We start from the raw sequence: 25088 nt of genomic DNA, 5'->3' as shown, positions 1-25088 counted from the left end.
CAGCCGTTTCCGCTGCCATGCGGAAACGGCCTTAGAGATTTCCTCCAACTTAAGTGGCCCTTCCTCCATTGGAAGAGTGGCTTAAACTGGAGCAAGGTCCTTTAACCTGGAGGAAGGACTCAAACTTTCCTGAACAAAGTGGTAGAATACAGGCCACTGCTCCAAATCTGATGAACTTCTGTCTTGCCCCCAACTTTGTTGTCCTATTTTTTAAACTAAAATATAGTAGCTCTATTTAGTAGGAGCACCAACTACTTGCTCGTTTTAGTTCCTCCTTATCTATACCTTCACCAGCCTACAGCATCAATCTGAAAGCAGCACTGCATATAGTACCCTGCAGGTGATCAACCCTTAGATTCATAGAGCAGTATGAACATTTGTCATTTTAGGAACAGACCCTTCTTGGTGTTTTTGACCACACAATTTGCCTTTTTCACAGCTTCAGCATGCTGAGGTAATATAACAGGCTTTCAGAAACAACCCCATCATGAGATACGTTTGCTCCAATGGACAATGCAAGGTCAGTTCCTGGCCCTGGTGCAATCACCTAAATATCATGATGGAAGGGGTAGGAGCTCTATTGACTACAAGAGCTAACAGCCAGTGGCCATGAGGGGTTGGATCCAACTGTCAATGAAAAGTATTAATGGTCACAGTTCTTTTCAGTCTTCCTCTCCATGCAACAACCTCATCCAACCATGTGAAAGTTAATCCTAGGTTAAGGACACTTACATATATATCAGAGGGTTCCAATTCAAAGGGGGAAAGTTGTAAAACTGCCCTTTCTAATGCTCTCTTCAGGAAGAGAGGGCAATTTCACTTCATTACCATTCTTCAGTGGCTATTATTCCACACAGGTGAAGAAACTCCCAGGAAGCAACTTTCCTAGGGTTGGAAAGGACTGCTGAGCGGGGAGGGGAATGTGGAAAAAATCAGCTGTCCTTGCATCCATAAATCACTGGATTTAATCCATAGATACATACAACTGATAACAGATCATGCGCCATTTGCTTTTCAAATGAATCTGGGTGCCTAATCAATCTTCCATTGCTTTTGCAGTCTATCCATAATGTTAAAAAAGATGGAGAAACAGGCCCACATGGGAGTATGAGAGTTCCCCCCTCCCCATAGAGTAAACTAAATATAAATGTATGTATGTGTACATTCTGGGAATAAAAGTTAGTGGAATGTAAAGGGTTTAATCCTTGGCTTTCTTATCACATGCAGATGTGATACTTAGATCCTTGGATCATCCAGGTCAGGGCTGTCTATTCAGACTGGCAGAGTCTCTCCAGAGCCATAGATAAAGGTCTTTGACATCACCTATTGTCTGATTCTTTTATCTGAAGATGGCAGGGACTAAATCTGGGACCTTTTGCACACAATGCAGATGCACTCGCACTGAGTTACAACTACCTCCATCCAGTTGCAGCCAACGCTATAGAAAGCTGCTTTAAATCAGAGCATTGGCTCAGGTATATCTACCTACCCTGCCTGGCAATGGCTCTCCAGGGTTTGAGATGGAGAAAAGCCTTCACCTGCAGCTTGAGAACCTGTTTATTATTTATTTATTTTATTGGATTGAATAGGCCGCCCATCCTCTTTAATAATTATTAAAGTCAAGAATAGAATCTGGGACCTTCCAAAATACAAAGCATGGTCTGCATCACTGAGTTATGATCTGTCCTATAATGAGGCCACTGTTTTAAATATAAAAATGGCAACAGCAGAAGATGGAAGATTAGTGCGAGGTTGGTCAGAGAGGTATTGGCTGCTCCTGAATTTTAAACTTTGCTTTTTCCCACTCAGTTTTAAGAAGAGATCAAAGTACAATATTATAAGCTTGGAAATATAAATATACTTGGAATGATTTGGGATGGGGGGGATACTACTTGGATCTCATTTAAAAGTGATGCCTTAATATGTCAATAGAAAAGTGTTTATTAAATATTTGAAAAGCAGACATAAATAGCATGAAGCAAAAGGCTGGAATGTCATGCAACTGTGCTGTCATCCACCCTGGAAGAGCTCACAATGACATTTAATTCATCTAACTGAAACCAGATCCTGTATTTTTTAAAAAAAAGAGAGAAGAAGAGAAGGAGGAGGTTCTTGTACATTCACAGCTGATAGGAAAGTTGACATTAGAAGGGACATGAAAGATCATTAAATAATAAAAGTAATACGTTAAGATATTTAATATACAACTGGAAAAGAGTCCTGCTGTACAGAAAAGTTAGACTCAAAGATTTTGTAAGTATTCACAGAGTATTATGGAATCTGTTTCTCCCCCTCTCTGCAACAGGGTTGTATGAAAGCAAATACTTACCAACTGGTCACTTTAGTTTTTTATATAAGCAAAATTTTCTCCAAACTCCATAGCAGGCCCTCAAAGAACAGCACCTGCCAATAGAAAAGCAAAGCATTTTCTTGGGCTTCCCAACCTATCAGCCATCACCCTGATTTGATCAGAAAAAAAGGAGGCAAAACAAATCTGTTTTTTCTTATAAATTAGTTTGAGAATATCCATTCCTAGATCTAGAAAGCTTTAGAAAATATCTAGAAAATGAAATCTGTTAATTCAAACATTCAAACCTGGATAAAAGAACAATATGTCCATTCTGATCTACCCTGCTCCCCATTGTTGTGTGACTGACTTCCACATCATGCCTATGCTTACAATTTTCTCTGTTTGGCAGGGGTATTTTGCAGGGGCTGGCAAAGGGTAAATGGTGGGGGGAAAGGTGACTGAATGGTTCTGCACTGTCATTTCCAGGCAAAAATCCCTGAAATGCCATCACTACATCATACTGTGCTCTAGAAATCCTCCAAATCTCTATGGCAAAAACTACAGAGTTCAGGACAATTTATACAGTGGTGCACAATACAGTGAAGTCATTTCTGGTTTTTCAGTTTGAAATGATGTTGCAGCACTGTGAGACACCATTTCCCTGTCTCCATCAGGCCAGCCAACCTAATTCTTATCTCCAACAGCTGTAGGCCTTACTAACACTTATCCTGACTGAGTGTTGGATCATATGACCATATTATGGTTACCAGTGTCATATGTTGTTTCAACCACATTACTGACATCCAAGATGGCTTACAGTTTAAGTGGTGATCTCAATCTGCATTCCTGGTTAGAAAATACAGACTCTTCACATATGGTCCCCATCATCCAGGTGAGACCAATATCACTGGGCATTCTTGAAACTAAGTGTAGGCCCCTTCCGCACACGCAAAATAATGTCTTTTCAAACCACTTTCACAACTGTTTGCAAGTGGATTTTGCCATTCCGCACAGCTCTAAAGAGCACTGAAAGCAGTTTGAAAGTGCATTATTCTTCATGTGCGGAATGAGCCGTAGAATTCTTTCTGAAGTTTTGCTACCTCACAATGGAGTTGGGGTGCATTCCCCAGAAAACCCTTTTCAGATACGTCTTTACTGATGAATTTGAACCTTACTATAATCTATATGCTTGTTTAAGGAGTTGATATCTTTCCAGATTTCTTCTTCCAAGGGACTTTATGGGAGAAGCTACATTCTGCTTTTGGGAACACAGAAAACTCCAGTCCTCACCACCAACTGTTGCTGGCAGAGAATATATTACAGCTCTAAATAATCAAAAATACATTCAGCAGTAGGTAAGAGGCAGCTCCCCAAGAATGATAGCATCAGGTCAGACCACTCTTTATCAACACACTCCAAGGTGTTGCTGTTTTTTAATGTTCATAAATAGGGTGTTTTTTTTACTGCAACTGGCAATATTTAATATCAACTGGCAATATTTAATTAGCAACAGTGTTTTTATAGAGGCTGAGAGGCAATTGCTTCAATGCATGGTTATATAATTTAAAACCCTGACTAGTTATGTCACAGCTTGATTTGCAACAAATTTAAAAAATGTGTTTGTACCCACACATACACAGCTTCTTGGAACAGCAAATATACCTTGTTGATCCAGTGCCAAAAATTATTGCTATTTAAGCAGTGAAAGCTTATAAATTGTATATTTCTTATGGGGGATGCTGGCATACATAATGGCTCACATCCCACAACAGTTGGAATGGCTCACCAGGGGAAGAGTCTCCATATCTCCAAAAATATCCATCCATGTTGCTTTTTAGAGTATAAAACTCTCCATATAAAGTTTCTAACATTCGGGGGGGGGGGGGCCTTGGTTTTCTCCCAGAATTACTGCTGATCTCGACTGCACAGATCAGCTCTCCTGGAGAAAATGGAAGCTTCAGAGGGTGGACTGAGCAATTCTCCCCAAACTCTGCCCTCCCCAAGCACCACTCCCAAATCCCAAGTTGGAGTAGGCAACTCTAACTCCTCATAACATGGAACATCGGCACAGAAATACATTATCTATCCATTTATCCACCTACCCACCGCACTTTAACCTGCCCTTCCTCCAAAGAGCACAAGGCAGCACACACAATTTTACTGTCTTCTTATTATCCTCATAACAGCCCTGGGAGTTATGCTGAGAAAGAGTGACTGGTGCAAAGTCACCCATCTTTTTTTCCATCAGGGAAATTAAGGCAAATTACATAATATTTCCAGACAGACTCCAGTGTTTTAGTTTCAAAATGTGTCTATTTTGTATGTATTACATTGATTCTGGCCTTTCTTCCACCATGTAACTAAAGGAAGCATCAATCCTATTACACAACATCTAAGACATCTATTTCTCCGCCATCTTTTCCCCTATTTCCCTGTTCTGCCACACCTTTAATGACCTTCTCATGGCTCTATAGTCCAGGTTCATTCTCCTGTCTCTTCTGAAGCTTTTGTGGATAGAAGATGGAGGGAAAGAGGAACAGTTGCAACTCTATCTCACAATCTCTATTTCATTCCTTGAGTTGTTTGGGGGAGGGCACATTGTTTCCAAACCATGTCTGGCTCCTGTGTAGAAGACCTCAGCATAGTTAACATGCTAAAGCATCTTCTTATACAGAAATGGAATTTAATGTATTTTGCACACAAGACAGAATCCTCCCCCCACCTTGCCCTGCCCCACCAATATATGGACTTTCTCCCGTGATTTTGCTTGGAAAATGGAGCCAGGATGGTGTCACTCTATGAGCCTGAACAAAATGGCATAAAAATTAAAATTACAAACTTAATTTTGTTTTTATAGACCTATATCTAATGCCCTGTATAATGGGAGGAAAATGCCCACATGGCCAGCTTGCCAATTCTCAGCTATGCAAAATACACATGGAGATTTGATTACTACTCAGTCATGAAGCCCACCTTTTTAATTGCAGTCTTTTCTACCCCTTAGTTCTAGGAGCCCCCAATGAACTCACCAGTCTGTTGGCCAAGAGGGAAGCTGCACCATCAAACCAGGGCTGCTTTCTAGCTAGAACTATAGCAATTATTGAGGTGGAACAAAACGACGTGGGTCTCACGTTTCTTATTTATTTCCACACCCCATCCCAGAAGGCTACAGCTCAGTTTCCTTTTGTGTCTTTCAGGTCTTGATTCTATGGGGTGCTAAGCAACCTTGGCTCCCACGGCTCATTAGACATTTAGGACACACTAGATCTTCACAATAGCCCTGGCAGTCACTCAGAGTTTTGCTTCCGCATTAAGTGTGAAACACTTCCCAAAAAGTAAAACAAGAGAAAGTTGCATGTGAAAAGGTCAGCTGAATCACTGTGGCTATTTTGCTAAATCCTCCTTACTGTTTGTTTTTAATGGGATTTTCTCCCTAAATTTGATTCTGACATTGTGGTTGGAGATATCTGTGTTTAGTTTTTGACTGTATTTTAGCTTTAATTTTTAGAGTGTTGAACTCTGTATTCTTTTTGCTTTTTGAGTCTGGATTGAATTTTTAACAATGTGTGCCAATGGAAGTGCTATTTTGATAAAAGACAGGGCATGAGGAAAATAAATAAGCAACATGTGATAGTCTAAAATATATGCACCATCCCAGGATTTTAGGAGGCAGACAATGAAAATAATCATGCAAGTATATGTGTAAGCTTCTGTTTGAGCATAGGCATTTTCCAGTAGAGAAAACAACAACACAAAACAACTTTTGGTGGTAGTTTTAGGAACAAGAGTAATTATAGGGATGCAGCCCATTGGATAAAGTAAATTCTCAGTCAGTAAAGGGAATTTGAGTGTCAAAAGACCATGAAAGCAGTGCAGTCTGTGAAGCTTTTGTATAATTTTGTGTATATGCAAGATAAGTATAAGATAAGCACAAATTCATAACAGATGTAGCTGCTGATTACACAGCGGAGATAAGTGCTCCTCATAGAGAATGTTAGTATTTCCACTGTTTCAGATCAGAAGTTTCTAGCATTCTTCTACAAGCTTCTTAATCAAAAGGATGGGTAATAAATACATAAAGCTGTCTTATACTGATCTAGATGTTTGGTGTATCATCAGTATTGTCTACCTACGGGCAGCAGCCACCCAGAGTCTCAGGTATTTCACAACACTGGATACCTGATTGTTTGTAATGTTATGTGAAAGGAAAGGGCTGCCAGAAAGGCAGGCCTCCCACTGGCAATTTACTTTCCCCAAGTAGTGAGGGAATTTTCTTTGCTAGTGCATGTGGTGTGGCATCCCTTGGGGGTGGGTGGGGGACTCAGAAGTGATGTTGTGTAGGCTTCTAGCTGATTAAGGCTGCAATCTGGCAAAGTGTCAACAGCCTCTAGCTTGCTACCAACTCCACTGCTCTTGTGGCCCTTGTCCACCCACTATCTGTGGCTATGGGCAATCTCCCATTTTCTAATGAAGGGAACACACAATTGTTTATGTCTCACATGCTGCTTGTGCTGTGTGCTGTTGTTTGTGGGTCTGCACCTGTCACAGCCAATCATGACTAATGGGAGGACAGACTCCCAACACGGGGAGAAGTAGGGAGCAATTCACTTATGCTCCCCTTTGATTATCCAGGCTTGGTTTCTAAAATATTACACTGGAAATGGGACATTTGACCATCCTTATGGTCAGAGCTCAGTAAGGAATGTTTTCAGACAAAGCACAAAGTATAAGACAAATAATTTGTATACCACACTAGTGTCACAGTATTTATATTACCTGAGCAACTAGAACAACATTACCTGTGTGGTGTAGTGGTTAAGAGCAGGTGCACTGTAATTTGGAGAAACGGGCTTGATTCCCCACTCCTGCTGGGTGACCTTGGGCTAGTCACAGTTCTCACCAAACTCTCTCAGCCCTGCCTACCTTGCAAGATGACAATTGTGGGGAGAGGAAGGGAATGAGTTTGCAAGCTGCTTTGAGGCTCCTTATAGTTGAGAAAAGTGAGGTATCAAGCCAAATTCCTCTTTTCGTTTTCTCCGTGTGTGTGTGTGTGTGTGTGTGTGTGTGTGTGAAGTGCTGTCAAGTCATGGCAACCCTTATGGGGGTTTCAGGGCAAGGGACTAACCAGGGAGGTTTGTCACTGCCTTCCTCTAAATAGCAACTCTGGTGTTCCTTGGTGGTCTCTCATCCAAATACTAACCAGAGCTGACCCAGCCTAGTGTCCAAAATCAAATTAGATCGGACTAGCCTGGGCTGTTGAGGTCAGAGCCCGTATTCATCTGGCATTTGACAAATGTAGCAGAGATGGGGAGGCACAAGGGGAAATGAAACCTTTTTTGGCTGCTGTTCTTCCCCTGTGCAGCTTCCAGCTGGGTCATCTCATTCACTTCAGTTGCTGGAACATCTCAATGTGAATGTATCTACTACCCCATCTGTATTCTAAGGATTTACAGCCTTCCATTCTGTTGTTTCAACATTTCTTTGTTAATGTCTTGTTGCTGCTGTCCTTACTCAAAGCTATCACAATGGACACAGTGTTCTGCATTGGTGTTTTTTTTGCACCATGCAAGCAAAATGCACATTCTAAGTCATGAAGCTCAGTTTTCCCAAGGAGGTAAAAAAGAATAGCTAAAACTTTTCACAATGAGCAAAAACTCAGGCAACTGGTCCTGATGATGAAACCACTTGTCCTAGTGTGACTCTTCAGCCATCTGTCATCCTAATATTTCTCAACACATTTTCATGAATTTCCACATTTTCTTGTGACACAAGGTTTACAGAAAATCTTAAAACAATTCAACAAGAAACTAAATGTTCCAATACACTTACATTTTATGATGAATCCTTTCCCTCCACCCACCCCCCATTGGAGTGCACAGCTGAAGGAAAAGTGTTATGTGTATCCCTGTGTTCACTGTCATTCGCAAAGAGTCCACATGTCAGTTTTACTATATGGACAGACACAGGAGCCCTGTACAGCAAATATGTAAACATCTGCAAATTTTCTTGACCTCCATATCAGAACATTATTATTCTGCAGAAAAACAGCAGAATGACTTTCGGACCACTATAAAAAAACTGATTTCTCACAAGGAAAACTGGGCTGAATTTATTTTTTAACACTATACTAATAGAAATAAAAAATCATGAAACATGAAATGGCGGACAGGGCTGCCAGGAGCCTCCACTGACCCCAGGCAAAGATTTCCACTGGACCCCCTACTGCCACTTACACCTAACCCAAACAGAACCCAAAAGCAAATTATATGACTTGTCCAGTTTCTTGCCCCAGAATTTTGTCCTCTTGTCCTCCTCCTTTATGGCAGCCTGGATGAAAACATGACATTGTCCTCAATAACTGGGCTGCAGCTGGAGTTCTCTCCACTCCTGAATGTTTAGAATTAGACAAACATCATCATCCAGTTGTGCATTTCTCCCACTCTTGTTCCAAGCAATTACTTGCAGGGGGAAAAAAACCTTGAATCAACATGCCTGAAAATGTGAAGAGATTTATGAGAACTCAAAATTGGGGGTGGGGGGGTGCTTTCAGATATGCTAAACCGAAAAAGAGGCACCATTGTAATGGAGCTGAAAAGTCAAAGCCAAAAAAGCTTCCCCCCCCCCCCCGAATATTTTCCTGGATTTTTCAGATTTTCTACCTTTGTGGGGTTCTGAGAGACTGTTTTTTAAAAATAAAGGACACCAAATTTGCAGAGTAGCTGCCGATGACTCTCCTTACAAGAACTCCCAAGTTTGATGAAGATGGGGTCAGGGAGTCCAATCTTATAGGCATCCAGTTTTCCTCCATTTGTGGGCCCATAAAATTGGACCCCCTGACCCCATCTTCATCAAAATGGGAGGGGGTCTGATAAGGAGAGGCACCTGCAGCTCTGCTGAAAATTGGGTTCATCTACCTTGAAAAACAGCTCCCCCAGAGCCCCAGAAAGATTTGCCATAGGGTAACATGGAACTATTTCCTTGAAAAGTTAAAGGGAACTTCTCCAATGCTAGTTAACAGGAAAATTTTTGTGGGGCTCTGGGGAGCTATTTTTTAAGGTACAGGCACCAAATTTGCACCACAGTTTGGTGAAGATTGGGTCAAGGGGTCCAATTTTATGCCCCCCCCCATTTTCTCTATTGTTTCCAATGGAGGACAGATGGGGCACCCAATTAGGGACCCATAAAATTGGACTCCCTGACCCAATCTTCATAGAACTTGGACATTCTGTAAGAAGAGTCAGTTGCAGCTACAGTGTAAATTTGATGGCCTATCCCCCCCCCCCACACACACACACACAAAGATTTCCCATAGGATTTAATATACTCCAATTTTTTTTTCAGATATTCAAAAACTGTCCCCAGGGAGCTGTTCGCATGAGGAGCGCAGCTGCTTCGCAGCCGCGCCGCCCTCACGCCTCCCCAGCGGTGCAAAGCCGCCATTTTCCCACCTCGCTCCCCGAGCGAGGTTGTTGGAAAACAGCGGCTTCTAGCTGCTGCTGTGCGAACGGCAGCAGCTGGAAGGCGTATCCTCCTCTCTTTGTTCGATTTGCCTTTACCTTCTCTGTGACCGTCTGGTGTGTGGCCGGTGGGGTCTGGGGATTGTTTCCCGCCCCCCGCCCTGCGACTCCAGAGTGGTCGCACAGGGCAGGGGGGCGTGTCCCCAGGCCTTGGCGATGCGCAGAACGGTCGCAGAGAAGGTAGGTCGATCGGACAACAGCGCTCCGCGGCGCCGTCTTCCCGTTCGTTACCGGGACCGTTCATGCAAATGGTCCCAGGGGGGTTGGGTCGGCGTCATGTACGCCGACCCAACCATCAGCTTGGCCATGCGGAAACGGCCTTATATGGAGAGGCTTGAATGCATGCAAGGAGTTAATCTTCCTCTGATGCAGGCTCTGCACTCTTCCTTCAATTCTGTAGCTGCTGCTGCTATCTCCACCTCCTTTGCACAGCTGGTTCATCACAGGGCTCCATGGAGGACTGTGTAGGTTCTGTCAGCTGCGTGGTATCAGGTGAGAAAGGGCTGGTAGCATACTCTACTATCTGAATTTCATCACGAGCAGCCTGCTCTAGCTGAACAGTGTGATCAGCTTCTGCTTCCTCATGAGGAGTCACTTCTGAGTGCCTGGCATTAGCAGGTTCTGTATCTGAGTCCTCTGAGTCCAGATAACTCCCCAAAGGCTGGCCCATGACACTTGGCTTCAAAGTTCCATCTCTCACAGTGCAATACTAGGCAAAGTTGCATTCTTCTAAATCCATTGGATTCAACAGACTTGGAAGGATATAGCTCTGCTTAACATTGTACTGTTGATCACCTATGAGAAAATGAATCATTTTGCATAAATTCAAGCATTATACATTATTTTACAATCTAAAATGCCATCACAAACTTTTTTCAAATGCTAACAGTATGTGTTTGATGATTCATTCAAAATCTTGAGTTGTTTCCATTTTCATTCACAAATTGGCAAGCCTGATGCTGTTAAGTTTCCTTGTTTAAAAATCAGCTGTTCTTTTTTGCTTCCTGTCTGAAAGTTGTATTGATATAATCGTTTCTACAGTGAGTGAAGTTGCTAATGTTGACTCGGGTGATATGTTAGCGCTTAAATGGGTAACATTTATTAAATGCTTGATGGAAGTGTATCATGAGGGCCTCACTTTTACATCAAAATATGATTTATACTATTTATCTACAGAGGTGTATTATATATGCAGAGGTCATTTATTCAGAATGTAATTCTGAGGTTTCGACAGCTGAGCAAGGCTGTTAATGATAAGACGTTTTGCAGGGCATTGATTCACAGTCTCCATGAGTCAGAAGCGACTTGATGGCACTAAACATACACAGTTTTTTTCAGTTCAGTTTTTTGCTGACTGCACAATTTTCATGGTAAAGCAAACAAATAAAACCCCTAACTCTAATGTAGAACTAAATTCTAAAGTTGTCCACACAATAAAGTAAAAAAAAAAGAATCTGAGAAAAATTGCCTGCAAAATATTATGAAGCACACTTATATTGGAATGCATGACAGCCACAATGTTTACTTACAGTTTAATAATAACTTTGGCACATTGGTTCTGATGTATGAGGAAAAACCCCTCACACTGGCTGGCAGCTTGCTTGAGCTCGTATGAAAATGATCCCTTTTGGAACGATTTTTCATTAGCCCTGAATCAACAGAGATCAGTTCCTTGGACCTTGTACTAAATTGAAAGATAATCATGTGAAACTGTGTAAAGCTAGGAAGCCATAATTTCTGGATGCTGTTTCTCCTCTTGCTGTGAGGCAACCATCATAGCAATGATTGATTTGAAGAAGGATGCACCAGTATTCTTTTGAACACAGTCCAGACACACTCAGAAGAACACACACAGCCACAGAAGAGCTTTTCAAAATATGCTTCAAATACTAGTTTAAGACAATTGTGAAGTATGAACATAAGTGTTTTGTTCATAGCATTGAGTTTTACATAATGGGAATGATATCAGAGCTAAGCAGATAAGTATCTGGAAACTCTGTTTTCTAAACATTTGCTGAAACAATTTGGAGTGACACAACACTCTAAAGATTGGACACATTTCCCCTGTCATCAATACTAGGGCACTGTGGATAAAATTTTGGCCTTTGATCACAAAGGATAGGTCTCAAACCCTCTCAGCTCCTATAAGGGTATTTTTCATTATGGAAAAGCATAGGATCGGCGGTTTCTGCACGGGCTGAAAGCAACGATGCAGCAGCGCTCTGTGCCCGCCAAAACGGTGTTTTCAAAACTCGCTTGGGGAGCGAGTTTTCCTGCAGATGCCGGCTTCCATCCACTGCCATGCAAACAGCAGCGGGTGGAAGCCAGCATTTTCCCCTCTTCCTTTTCCCTCGCTCCAAACTGTCTCTATTTTTTTCTGTTGGCAGGTTATTACCGCTTTAAAGCTTAAAGAATCACTCTGAGGAGGGAAGGGGACACGCCCCCTGGCCTCCGGTGCTTCAGCCATCACTCTGGCTACGGGGGCATGTCCCCTTCCCTCCTCAGAGCAACGACAGAGCCATGGCTGCCAGCAGAAGGTAAGGAGGCGTTTGGGGCCGGGGAGGGGAATATGCAGCTGTGCGGAGCTTGCTCCAACAGCTGCGCATCCCATGGGGCCGTTTGTGCGAACAGCCCCAGAGCCTGCATTGACATGATTAATGCCGATGCAGGCTCTCTCCCTTGGTTGTGCAGAAACAGCCATAGTCACAGGACCACATGGTTAGCAGTTACATTGCTGGACTAGGAGCCGGGAGACTCAGTTTTGAATCCCCAGTCTGCCATCGAAACTTTCTGGGTGACCTTAGGCAAGCTATTCTCTCTTAGTCTAACCTACCTCACCCAGGTTGTTATTGTGAAAATAAAATGCAATTTTGCTGCCCTGCGCACTGGCTATATACTTGACCATCTGCCTCCCCCCCTCCCTCCCAGGGTTTGTCCACTGGGGTTTGATGCCAGACGCCTTCTATTATTATTATTCATTTTTTGTAGGTTACTGCTGCTATAGTTTTAAGGTTTTGTATTGTTTTTAATTGGGGCTATTCGATTTGTTTTAGTGTCTTGTCATTTGCTATTGTACACCGCCCTGAGCCCTTCGGGAGTAGGGCGGTTTATCAAATCGAATTAATAATAATAATAATAATAATAATAATAATAATAATAATAATAATAATAATAATAATAATAATAATAATAATAATAATAATAATAATAATAAAAAGACCAATGTTGTAGCCACTTTGGGTTCTCACTGGGGAGAAAAGTAGCGTATAAATATTTAAAAGGGGATAATGGCATGTATACAACTCTGACCCTTGGATGAGAAGCAGGACAATAATGTGATAAAATCCACTGTAGATTATTTTCTAAAGGCAATAATATGAGGGGTTCAGTTTAAGGGGTACAACTAGGAGATTAATATGTCATTCAGTCTATTGTCAGTAGCTCCAGCCTAAGTTTTCTATAGTTAAAAATGACGTTGCTATGTTACTCAGAGACATGTTTTATTTCTCAAAGGTAAACATTTGCTAACAACTGAGTAGAGTAGATCCTATCATGGATCTCAACTGAGATAACCAAATAAAACATTTAACGTGACAACTTGTGCAAGAAAAAATCAGCCTGAACTGGCCTTGAAATGGTTTTATTGCTTGAGGAATGCCTGGGGAAACAACTTATCATTACTTGCCTTGTAGATACAACTGACCTTTGAGAAGTTAATGTATTACAGTCTTCATGTTGTGCAGTCAGTACACTTATTAAAGTTTTTAAATGTTGTGATAGAACCACCTCTGCGGAGGTGAGGGAATTTATGACAGAATGAATTCTCAGAATAGACTTTTCAATGTACTAGAGAAAAACCTCTTTTGTTTCAAGTTCCTGAAACTACATTTCCTTTAGATAACATCGCCAACACTCTTTGGGATCAACCTGTTGAGATTTGGACCTTCGTCCCCCATGACTGGACTGGATCACAGGGAGGTGGCATGGGCCCCTGCTGGTGGATTTGCCCTCCCTGGGACACTTACCCTTTTGGAGAGGCAAACATGCTGGCAGGTGGCCACTGCACCCCCCAAGACACACAGATGTGGCACTGAACATCCATGCCACCACCAGTCCTATTGGTGTACTGGGGGCAATCTGGAGGGGTAGCCAGGGGTAGAGTCAACATTAGTCAGTTTCCATCCCCGTTTTGTGGTTAGTTACACCACAGCCCAGGGCTCTAACTTATGCCACCCTTTTGGGTGCTGTAGACTTATGGACAGCTTTCCAGTGGTGGGGAGGTTTTTTCTGCTTCACCATGCTGTTGAAAAGCCCTCTGGAGGTGGCAGGATAGAGCAGCAGCAACACAGTCCCCACTTGCCCTGATTCTGGATTGGGCTGCCCATCTCTGTGCTGGCATCTTGTTCTTTGGTCCTTCCCAGGGCTGACTGTGCAGCTACAGATAGAAGCTTATCTCAACTTTGATCTTTACTTATACATTCTGAACAACACTATAGCTCATTCCGCACATGCAGAATAATGCACTTTCAAACTGCTTTCAGTGCTCTTTGAAGCTGTGCGGAATAGCAAAATCCACTTGCAAACAGTTGTGAAAGTGGTTTGAAAACGCTTTATTTTGCGTGTGCGGAAGGGGCCTATATAAACACCACCTGTCTCATCCTTGGTAGTTATGGCAAGGAATACAACAAACCTTACAGTGTGCAATAATGTAGGGCAGGGTCTTTTTAATATTTTAATGCTAACTGTAGCTGTTATTTTTCTGTTGTTTGTGTGATCCTAGTTTTGTTGGGCTTTGTGGCTGTTGACCTTTGTTACTGTATATTGTTTTATTTTGGATTGGGGTCTTGAACCAATTTTGTTAGCCACACTGTTGATTCTCCAATTGAAAAGGAAAATATAAATAGTTTGCATATGGAACTGATTTCCTGAGTTTGCCAAAAGTGGAAGAAATTGCCATCGGAATCATGATTTCCACATAAGATCCATTTTCTGTGCACTTTAAGCGGCACCTCTAGAAAGACCAAGCTAGGATGTAAATCATTCCAGACAGAAGGAAATACTTAATAATAACTTTTGATTCAAACGTTTAGGCAACTTGTGCATTTGTGTTAAGAGCACAACTGGCAGAAAAGGTAACTATTCTGGCCAGTCATGAGCAGGTATAATATTCTTTAGATATGGAATAGCATAAGCATATCAAGTGGTCTGTTCCCATGGAAAGATTAAGTACACACCAAGTGCTTGAATTTCTCTGCTACAGAGGACAACTGTCATGTTTATTGCAGTCTGCACTCAATGCAGGAAGCACTGATAACAACAAACAGCTTGGAAGGGAGCCAGTAATGTTTAAAGAAGTATAAAACAAGCTGGGGGGAGTGACGTCACAAAGCATCCTGAGGAAAGAAGCAAAGAGGAATCTTTACTCCCTGCTTATTGTAAATGGATGAAGTTATCTTTTGACTCATTGTTAGAACAAACATTCTTTAGTAACAGTGACATCTCTGTCCTCAATCACAAGCAGACCTGAAGGGTAACAGCAGTGTCAACAGCTGAAATCAAACCATGCCACCATGACACTTGCCACTACTTGTGTACCAATGACAGCCACTAAATCCCAGCATATTTTGCACATCAAACATTCAGATCTCTTTGTTCTTAGTTGCAGAACTCCAATTCAAATACATTCCCCCCGCCTCTCCCCACACCCTTAGCTGTTTATGAAGTCTTCTCTAACTTCCAAGACCACTTCCTACTCAGGAAGAAAGAAACAGTTTGGGCCATTGTCCAGCTCAGTTGTATGCATGTGTTTTTCTTAACAGTAAGGGAAAGAACACAGTTTGTCCAGGACGTGCTGAAGCATTATTGAACAGGACCCGTCTGTTAACAAAGAAGGAAAATGCATATTGCAGAGACCAACAAACTGTAGGAAAAACATGATTTTGAAAACAAGGCAGAAGGCGCCTTCATTTTGTCACTATTTACCATTTTTGTCATCTCATTTCTCCTAAAACAGGGAACGTGGTTTTTCCCTGTGCAACCTTATCATCACAACAACTTATGAATTAGGTCAGGCTGATAGACTAACTACCTCCAGAGTGCTCAAAGAGATTTGGGTTCAGGGGGGATTTGAAACTTAAGTCTCTGAAGGCCAACACTTTAAGCACTATAGCTCCCTGACTCACTGAAGAGACTTGTTGCAAGATTTAAAGCTGTCTCTGATAATTAGGTTAATGGTTTGAACCAAAAATGGCATAGATCTGCTTACAAACCTGACTACCTGTCCTGTAATCATTCATGTCTGATATATTGTTGTGACAGGGAAAGCACAGAAATGAACACAAGAACCAATCAGATCAGTGTTCTGAATCACCAATAGGAGCTATGGTCTGGGAATGAGTTAAGAGGTTCAGTGCAGTGGGTTCAGTGCAGTGGGAGAGGTTCAGTGCAGATAAACAGTGTTGCACCCTTCTAAAGCCACTGAAATCAGTAGTCTTAGAAGAGTGTAATTCTCTTCAAGATAGCAATCTTTGACAGGTTTTGAGATTGATCACTGGCAGAGACTGAACATTGTGAAGAAATAATAAATATTTTAATTGAACAAGAGTAAATTAAAAAGTCATGAAGATAACCTGTCTGCGTAATTGGTCTAGCAAGGAAATTATCTTCAACAGAGTGGTGTATTCTATATGTTACAAGTGGGAACGCACAAGAACTTGGAGGGGCATCTCATTTGATGAGGGGCAGGGAGCTCAGCAGTGATGTGATACCATACAGTCCACCTTCCAAAGTATCCATTTTCCTTAGGGAAACTGAGCTCTGAAGTGTGAAGATGAATTATAACTCTGGAAGATCTCCAGGGCTCACCTGGAAGTTGCCAACCCTAAATGAGAGGGGCTTCAGTGAGGTATAATATCATCCTCCAGTCCATCCTCCAGAGAAGCCATTTGCTCCAGGGAAACTAATCAGGTGCATAGCCAGCAGTGGCGTACCGGTACCGAAATTGTGTAACTGCCAGTTATAGCAGAAGCAGCAGTAGGGGATTAGAGGGGGAAAATCATACAAGCAATGTCTGCTTCTTTAACAGAAGTGTGCTATGAGATCTTGCTAAATTATGCTGCGGTGGCCATTTGGGAGGTGCAATCTGCAACCAACACTGCCTAGGATTCTAACCCTTGATTAGTGTTTGTGTGGGAGAAGGGAGAAAGACAGGCTAAAAAAAAAATAGGAGGAAGAAAATAGACCTGGTGGGGTAAGGAGCAGAAAAGGGGGAAAGCTGAAACCAAGGGAGGCAAACAGAAAAAGATGAAGTGGGCTGAAGGCAGAGGCTGCCAGAGGGGGAACAGAAAGAGGTAGGTGGGTGGGAGAGATTGAGGGCTGCAAGCACTGCAGGGGGAAGCAAAGAGAAAAACCAAGAGGAATGATGGTAAGGGGAAATTAGGCTACCCCCTTCCGTTAGTCCTAATGGATCTTCCCCCTTGTTGGCTACTAAATCCGTACCACAGAAAATCACTTGCTCTCTAGAACAGCATACTGAGACAAGTTCTTTTATGAAAAAAAGTTTCTCAGCCAACCCCCAGACTTGTATGATGTTGCCTACTGCTGAGTCAAACCATTGGTTTGTCTCATTGTCTGACTGGCAGATGCTCTCTAGAGCAGGGGTCTGCAACCTGTGGCTCTCCAGATGTTCATGGACTACAAATCCCATCCGCCTCTGGTTCATATGTCCAATCATGGATTTGTAGTCCATGAACATCTGGAGAGCCGCAGGTTGCAGACCCCTGCTCTAGAGTCTCAGAAAAAGAGAGGTTTTCCCCAACATTTGCAGTCTGAGATTGATTTAGCTAGTGATGCCATCATACCAGACCTTCGACATGTAACGAGTATGTTCTGATACTGAGCTATGATCCCTCTGAAGATGCTCACTGAAGTGACAAACATTGATTTTTTTAGTCACTTTTTCAACATGGACACGGAGGTAAGAACTGCTGTGTGTTAGCAGGTGTGTCAAGTGCTGTGAAGTCACTGCTGATTCACGGTGATTCCATGAATCAATGTCCTCCAAAATCTCTTGTTAACAGCTTTGCTCTGATCTTGCAAACTGAGGGTCATGGCTTCCTTTATAGTCAGTCCATGTTCCTCTTTTTCTGTTGCCTTCAAACAACTACTACAATATTCATAATGTTCAGCTAATTCTGGATGTTGAATGTACTGTTAATAAAAGCACTTTTCAGGCTTATAGAGTTTCTTTTTAAAAAATTCCCACCCACTCCCTTCTAACTTAAAAAAAGAACAACTTGATAAGAGATTTGATGGATTCAAATAACTTTAAAGCAACAAGCATTGTATTTCATATGATACATGACATGAAATGAAATGAAAAACAAACTTTTTTTTCTGGGTACACCATTTTGTGATAACAATTTAAAATCTTTATTCATCCCAGTTCACATGTCTGCCCACAGCTTTGATCCTTCTTTGTTCCTCCAACCTCCTTGTGAAATGAGAATAATTTGTTTACTGTTCATAAACTTCACTATAAACCTGTCCAACAGAACAAGCTGTGCATATAATGCCCTGTAAAATCTAGACTTTCAAGGGATACAACGAAGATGTCATTTCATTTCATTTCATTTAGCCTTTATTTGGCATAAACAGTATAAAATCACATCTAAATTGCATCAAAATACAAGCTTGCAACATATAATAAATGAAGTTGATTCATACATACTGTTGCTTATGGGATATTTCCTGCAGAAAGTTTGCAGCCATTTTACAGAATGTAGCATCAGAATTATTTAATAAGAATAGTCTGCTTAGTTCATCCAGCTCGCTAGGTATCATAGAAAGCAACCTAGAGTATTTGACTCTAATACTTGCCGATTTAGGACAACAGAATAATTGGTGAGTTAATGTTTCTAATTGATTTGCATCACATGAACACACCCTTTTGCACATTTCTAGATTGTTATATCTACCTCGTAGTATGGCAGAAGGGAAAACATTGAAGCGAGCGAGTGAAAAAACTCTTCTCTGATCTGGGTTGGTCAGATGATACAGATAGGAGGCCATTCTGTTATGTTGTAAGGGGATTGATAGATGTAAAGGTGAACAAGTTTTCCACGGTGCCAGAGTTAAATAGTTCCATTCTCTCACCAACAATTTTTGTTATAATAATTTATACGATTCTGAACAAGTTAAAGGTAGAAGGGAGTCAAGGGGTATACCAATTGATTCGATCTTCCTCTCTATCAGTGAGAACCATGAATTACTCTGGGTATCTGATAGTATTAGGTTAACCAGAGAGTGCTTATTATGTGTATAATGCAAGTGCAGCCAAAATTTAAAGGCCCTCGACCAAGCCCTGTAGACCAATGAATTTTGGCCCAGTTCTAAGCAGAGAGCCGCATAACATACGCAATTTGGAAGGCCCATGATTTTACGAAAAAAAATTGATTGAACCATATTCAAAGAGTCATCCACTGCATTCAACCAAATGGAAACACCATATAGTAACTTTGGCCGTTTCCGCACAGAGGCGGAAGCGGCTAGGTCGGCGCATTTCGCGCCGACCCGACGACGCTGGGACCGTCCGCATGGACGGTCCTGGAAGGAGCCGGGACGTCGGCGCCGCGGAGCACTGGCACCCGGCTGACCCGGCATGTCCCCGGGCCTCCGGCACGTCGCCGAGGCCTGGGGACACGCCCCCCAGCCCTGCACGCCTGCTCCAGCAGCGCAGGGCAGGGGGGCGTGTCCCCAGGCCTCGGCGACGCGCCGGAGGCCCGGGGACAAGGTATGTGCCGGGAGGGAGTGGGGGGGAGGCGTCTTGAAGCCGCTGCCATTCGTGCGGCAGCGGCTTCAAGGCGGCGTTTCCCCAACAAGTGCGCTTCCGAGCGCACTGGGGAAACGCCGGCTTCGCAGCGATCGGGCGGCGCGAGGGCGGTGCGGCTGCGATGCAGCTGCGCCCCCTGTGCGAATGGCGGCCTGGAGACAACGTTTTTGCCGTCTCCAGGCCGCCATTAAATGCCCGTGCGGAAACAGCCTGAGCTTCTATTTTTGAATTAAAAACTTTGACTGCTGCTGGAACAAGGGCATGGCCCTTTCCATAATAGAAGCGCACAATGGCATGAAAGCTGTGCAACGAAGATGTATTAAGTCCCTAGAACTGAACTAAATCCAGGAATGCTGAAACAAACTAAAAAGGTTCAAGTGGGCAGCTGTGGAGAGGGGGAAGAAAGGAGATGAAGTTGAGAAAAACAGGAATGGGGAGAATGGATATCCATCTCTTCAGTGTAATAACTGAGGACAAGACAGACATGATACATAAGCTCCTGAAACTTATTTTTTACCTCAGTGTCCAGAACATTCTTCATGTTAACAGTGCCTCACCTTCTCTCTCATCTGACACTTTCGTCAGCCAACATTCCCTACTCTTGTTCTCCTTTCTCTATCACAGAAGTCTCAGGGAGCTTTGTATGTAAACACTGACATGTATGGGGGGTTATTTACATTCAGACTCCTTCCGCGCATTCAGAATAATGCACTTTCAAACTGCTTTCAGTGCTCTTTGAAGCTGTGCGGAATAGCAAAATCCACTTGCAAACAGTTGTGAAAGTGGTTTGAAAAAGCATTATTTTGCATGAGCGGAAGGGGCCTCAGTTACACATTAAAACCCTGTCTCAGGACCTGGTCATTTGACACCTGTTACTTCATGTAAAAGTACTAAGAAGCTGTTCTGTTTCCATGATAGAAATGCCCTCCCAGATGGTATCAATCCTAGCAGAGAAGAAAGACAACGTTTCCCTTTCCCCTGTAAATAAAATGGGGGTGGGGTTGAATTTTAAACAAAACCAGAGTTCAATCAGGGAAGTTAAGCCTGGAGCTGTCTCTGATGCTTAAAATATTGTTATCTCTGGCTCTGCTCCAGTGTGGGAAGTCAGCAGCCTGAGGCAAAAATTCTCAAAGTACCGGAAAGTGACAATGTAAGTCCCTGGAGTGCACACTGGTTTAGCTCTCCTTAATTTTGCTCTGTGTGGTTCAAAAAAGTCTATTCCTTTCTCAGTATCTTTCTCTTTTCCCCTCTGCCCCTTTGATGCCTGAGGGTAACCAAGCGTTTTACTTTCTCTGTGTACCCGAACAGGTACTACCATGTGATACTCTCCAACAATGAATCTCAAGTAAAAGTCATTGTCGGTACTGCTGCAATTTACCATAGTCATATGCGAGGCGGGGGGAGGGCTGGGTGAGACACAGCATTTAGAGGGCCATCTCAATTACCTTTGGTAAGTTGTCATGAGTCATGATTTTGAGATCCCCAAATGATGGAAAATGCACAAGCACAACTGCCACAATTGACCCTCTCCCCCTTCCAAGTGCAGGTGGGGCACCTTACTGAAAACTTCCAGCTCAGTAATTAGTCTGCCGCTGCAGCATCCTTTTTAAAAAGTGTATTTCTCTTGTATTTTCTATCTGTGTCTATTCATTGTCAATTAATCAGCAAGTGGGCGTAGCAAAGAACATAAATGGCATTCACCAATAAAATCCACTGAGCCCAAGACATGCGCCTTGATTTAAAAGAGATTTCAAAGCTAAACAGAGTTGTTGACATAGGTGTTGGTGCAAGCCATTCATTGGTCTATTGCTTACAACAGAAATAAATACCTAGTCGGCCAACAACCACAGAATTATTGCTCTAAGAAACAAAAGTTATCAGTTCTGTGGTCAAAGTCTGGTTCTATCAAGCCATAAAAGGATAAAGATTGTACTACCAATCTTGCAGGACCCCGTAAATGCTTGAAAGAGATAAAGAGACTAGACAGAGCATTCTGTACATTAATTGAGAGGGAATTGCTTTCTATTTAATTTCATAGAAGGCTATGTTTGTTTAAGAGTTTGTTCAACTTTAGAAAGAAAGTAGAATGGCATGAATATATCTACTCAGAAACTAGAACCATACATATTACTTGTATTTCTGGATTTTATGTGCTATTTTTAATTGGGCCATTTCTGAGTTTACTTAAGGGCTTATTTTCTGTCCCCAGTTGCCTCTTTTTTCTAATACAAATTTCAACAGGAAACAATTCAGCCCTAAAAAAATACTTCATGGTCTGAACGGTTTCTACACTCCCTAGTAATATACCCTTCATTGCTTGTTACAATGATTGTACGCAGACTGCACACACACACACTCATACATTGTGGCATATTATTGAAAAGTGGCATATTATTCAAATGTGGTTCACCAACTTTCCATGGTGGTCAGGAATGCTTGTACTATGGGATTTTTCTGAATGGGTAGATCATGCATTAGACTCAGTGCCACAATTGTCAAAGGTTATATTTTGCTCCACCCTAAACCCAGAGTAGATTTTTCTTTGGAACAACTGACTATACCACTGAACTTCTAAAATACCCAAAATCCAATCAAATGGGAGAAAATTGCTATGTAGTGGGCATATTTGCGGCTGTAAGTTCCTCCGACAGATGTAAACATGTAAAAAAAACATGCATAGTCTTCTGGTGTTACCCCACAGGTCAAGTTTACTTCATAACAAATAGCAGAATATTAGTTTCTCCTGTCCCTAATGAACATTTTTAAAGAAAAGCCCTGACTGTTTTTTTAAGTGAGCGCTATCCTTTCAGCACCACAATAGTATGCTCTGAATAAAGCCAAAATGAGACTAGTCTCATAGATAGAATGGATTATATAACAGTATAGGCCCATTTGTCTAGCAGGAGTCAGGAGGAGCAGACAGCTGCAACTTTCTGTGCCCATGTGTTCTCTTTACAGCTTGGGAAAATGAGACCTTTCGCATGTGAAAAGAACAACTTATCAGATCCTGAAAAACCAGTCAACCACCAGCCTCAAATTGTGTTCCATTCTCACGAAGGCTCACTTTATAGCACATGTATTTGTTACTAAAATTTCACAAAAGAACTTTCCCCCAATAAGTGCATTGCATTGCCTTTTCAGTCTTTCATGAGCACTAAATGGATATTGCAGCAAATGAGTTTGGATTAAATATTTTAGGGCTAGTGTAAACTATCAGTTGCTTTGACTAGACACCACACTTGCATATAATGGCCAAAATCCCAGCATGGATGTCATCACATTCAAGGCTATTGGATAGTTGGTTTAGGCACCCTTAATTATGTGTTGGTTGTGGTCAGTTTCTGCACAGATGTAACAAATGTGTTGGTCGTGTCCTCTCCACACCTGAAACATCTATGCCAAAAAATGGGTCAAATGGAGGGTAATGATGCAACTTTAGGGGACAATATAGGCCCATTTGTCTAGCAGTGGTTAGGAGCAGAAGACAGCTGCAACTTTCTATGTCCATGGGAACAAACCTTACCTTTGATCATTTTTGGAGGCCCTCCTTCAGATGCCTCCATCATCTGAGGCTAAGTGGATGGTAAGCAAAGAAGGGGGCCTTATCAGTCATGGTGCTGTATCTTCTCTCATCAAGAAGGTTCATTTTTGTCCCTTTATGTTGGCTTCTACAAGCAAGCGAAGACTTATTTTCTTATGTTTGGCATTCTCTCCAAATTGTGTTAGACTTCCTCTCTGTTTGTATATTTATATGTATTCATGTATTTTTTCTTCAATCGGTCTAAATATTTTATAGATTTTATTTAAAATGCTGTTTATTTTAATATCTGACATGTATTGATATTTATCACTTGGGACCCTAAACTGAGTCAAGTATCAGCATGTAAATGCTTTAAATATGGTATAATTAACTGCACTGCAAGGTTCTGGGAATTGAAAAAGCACGTTGGCTACCTTAACTTTAAATTTAGTCATAGGGTAGTTCATAAAACAGTGCAGTCGGTTAGATTGCTGTCAAACTGAAATATTGTCCTCTACAGTTGTAATTTATGTAATGATGTTACAATGGATTATGTTTCATTTTCAAAAATAAAAAGAGGGAAATGTGCAATAAAAAATAAATGACTCAATAAATAAATATTTAATTGGGTACAAATTCTATTAGATTTAGTCAATTTAGTTCATATTATTTGCTGGCCTTCCTCACAGGGCAATATACATAGTTCTTCCCCATTTTATTCTTAAAACAGCCCTGTGAAATAAGTAAAGCTGAGAGAGACGCGAATTCCGCACATGCCCCTACAGCAGCTTCCCAATGGCATATATGATGCCGGTGCAGTCCCAGGGTGATTCACACGCTGAGGTGCAAGCAGCGTCAGAATGGCTGCGGCCTGCAGAGGCACCTCTGCATGGAGGCCCCCCAATTTTCTTTCCCCACACTTACCTTCTCTCCCAGCAGAGTTCCACGGGGACAAGGAGGCAAAGTCACACTGCCTCCGACCCCTGGGGGTCGAAGTGCAGCATGGGCGTGCCTCCCTGTCTCTACAGAGCTCCACAGGGAGAGAAGGTAAGTGTGGGGTCGCATCCATTGGTAGCTTAGTTCTGTGGCAGTTTTGCTTGGAGGTAAATAGATGTTTATTACAATTAATACTGAAGGACTATATTATTTAATAGCATCACTTTAACCCATTCTTTTCTGGTTACAATTGCCATCAATGAGGTTTACAGTTTGGAAGCACTGTTCAAATTCTGTCTGTTCAAATGGTCTCAAACTGTGCCTATCAGGCTTTATATTGTTGCCATTGTCATAGCAAAGCAAGCATGCACTGTTCTGGAAACTAGATTATACAAAGTAATTAGATCTATCTAATCTGTGTTTAATTTTCCTATTTTTCATTGATTGAAGACTTTCTACATGCTCACCGTGAACTATGTTTGTCAAACTTCCATGAATGATGCTGTGGGCAATATGATGGTCTAATAAATGCATTTCTTGAAGCCAAGAAGGAATTTTCCATCAATAATATGCTGGACAGCTGTTTTCATTTGAATGAGTTGCCTGGAGCTTGTAGTTGTGACTTTTACCTGGAGCTTTTTTGATGTATCATGTCTGCTTTCTCTTTGCGATATGTTCCATTCTGACTTGAATAAGTTAATATGCTATGGTTTTGATTTTCAAAGGTCTTTCTCCCCTCCCTTAATGGAAACATGATTCTCAGAATCACTAACTGCTCATATTTGACATTTTTTCTATGGTGAGATGATTTTCTTTTAGGCAAAGCTAAAAAAAACTACAGGTAGGAGTCCATGTTCAGATCTACTTGTTAGCCCTCAAGGAGCAGACATTAGAGGAAAATGCATCAGTCCGTCAGAGTGTACATGACCCTCTCCATGCAGTCGTTCCATAATATTTCTAACTTCAAATAAAGGTTGTAGATGTTTCCATGAATGC

General features: G+C 41.9%; 1 protein-coding gene across 4 annotated transcripts in view; it reads right to left on the bottom strand.

Moving 5' to 3' along the window:
• Nucleotides 1-25088, bottom strand: part of KCNJ16 (potassium inwardly rectifying channel subfamily J member 16) — a 45110-nt gene that overhangs the window by 8952 nt on the left and 11070 nt on the right. For 2 of the 4 annotated variants that reach the window (XM_048491541.1, XM_048491542.1), the window contains one exon: nt 2330-2403. The gene's annotated coding sequence lies outside the window, so the exon portion shown is untranslated. Of the gene's footprint in view, nt 1-2329; nt 2404-5263; nt 5436-25088 lie in introns of those variants that run through there. The other 2 variants (XM_048491540.1, XM_048491543.1) reach the window with 2 other exon arrangements.

The sequence above is a fragment of the Sphaerodactylus townsendi genome, linkage group LG03, assembly GCF_021028975.2.
Source record: "Sphaerodactylus townsendi isolate TG3544 linkage group LG03, MPM_Stown_v2.3, whole genome shotgun sequence".
NCBI lineage: Eukaryota > Metazoa > Chordata > Lepidosauria > Squamata > Sphaerodactylidae > Sphaerodactylus > Sphaerodactylus townsendi.
The sequence above is the reverse complement of the archived record's forward strand: the minus strand, read 5'-3'. Positions and strand labels throughout refer to the sequence as shown.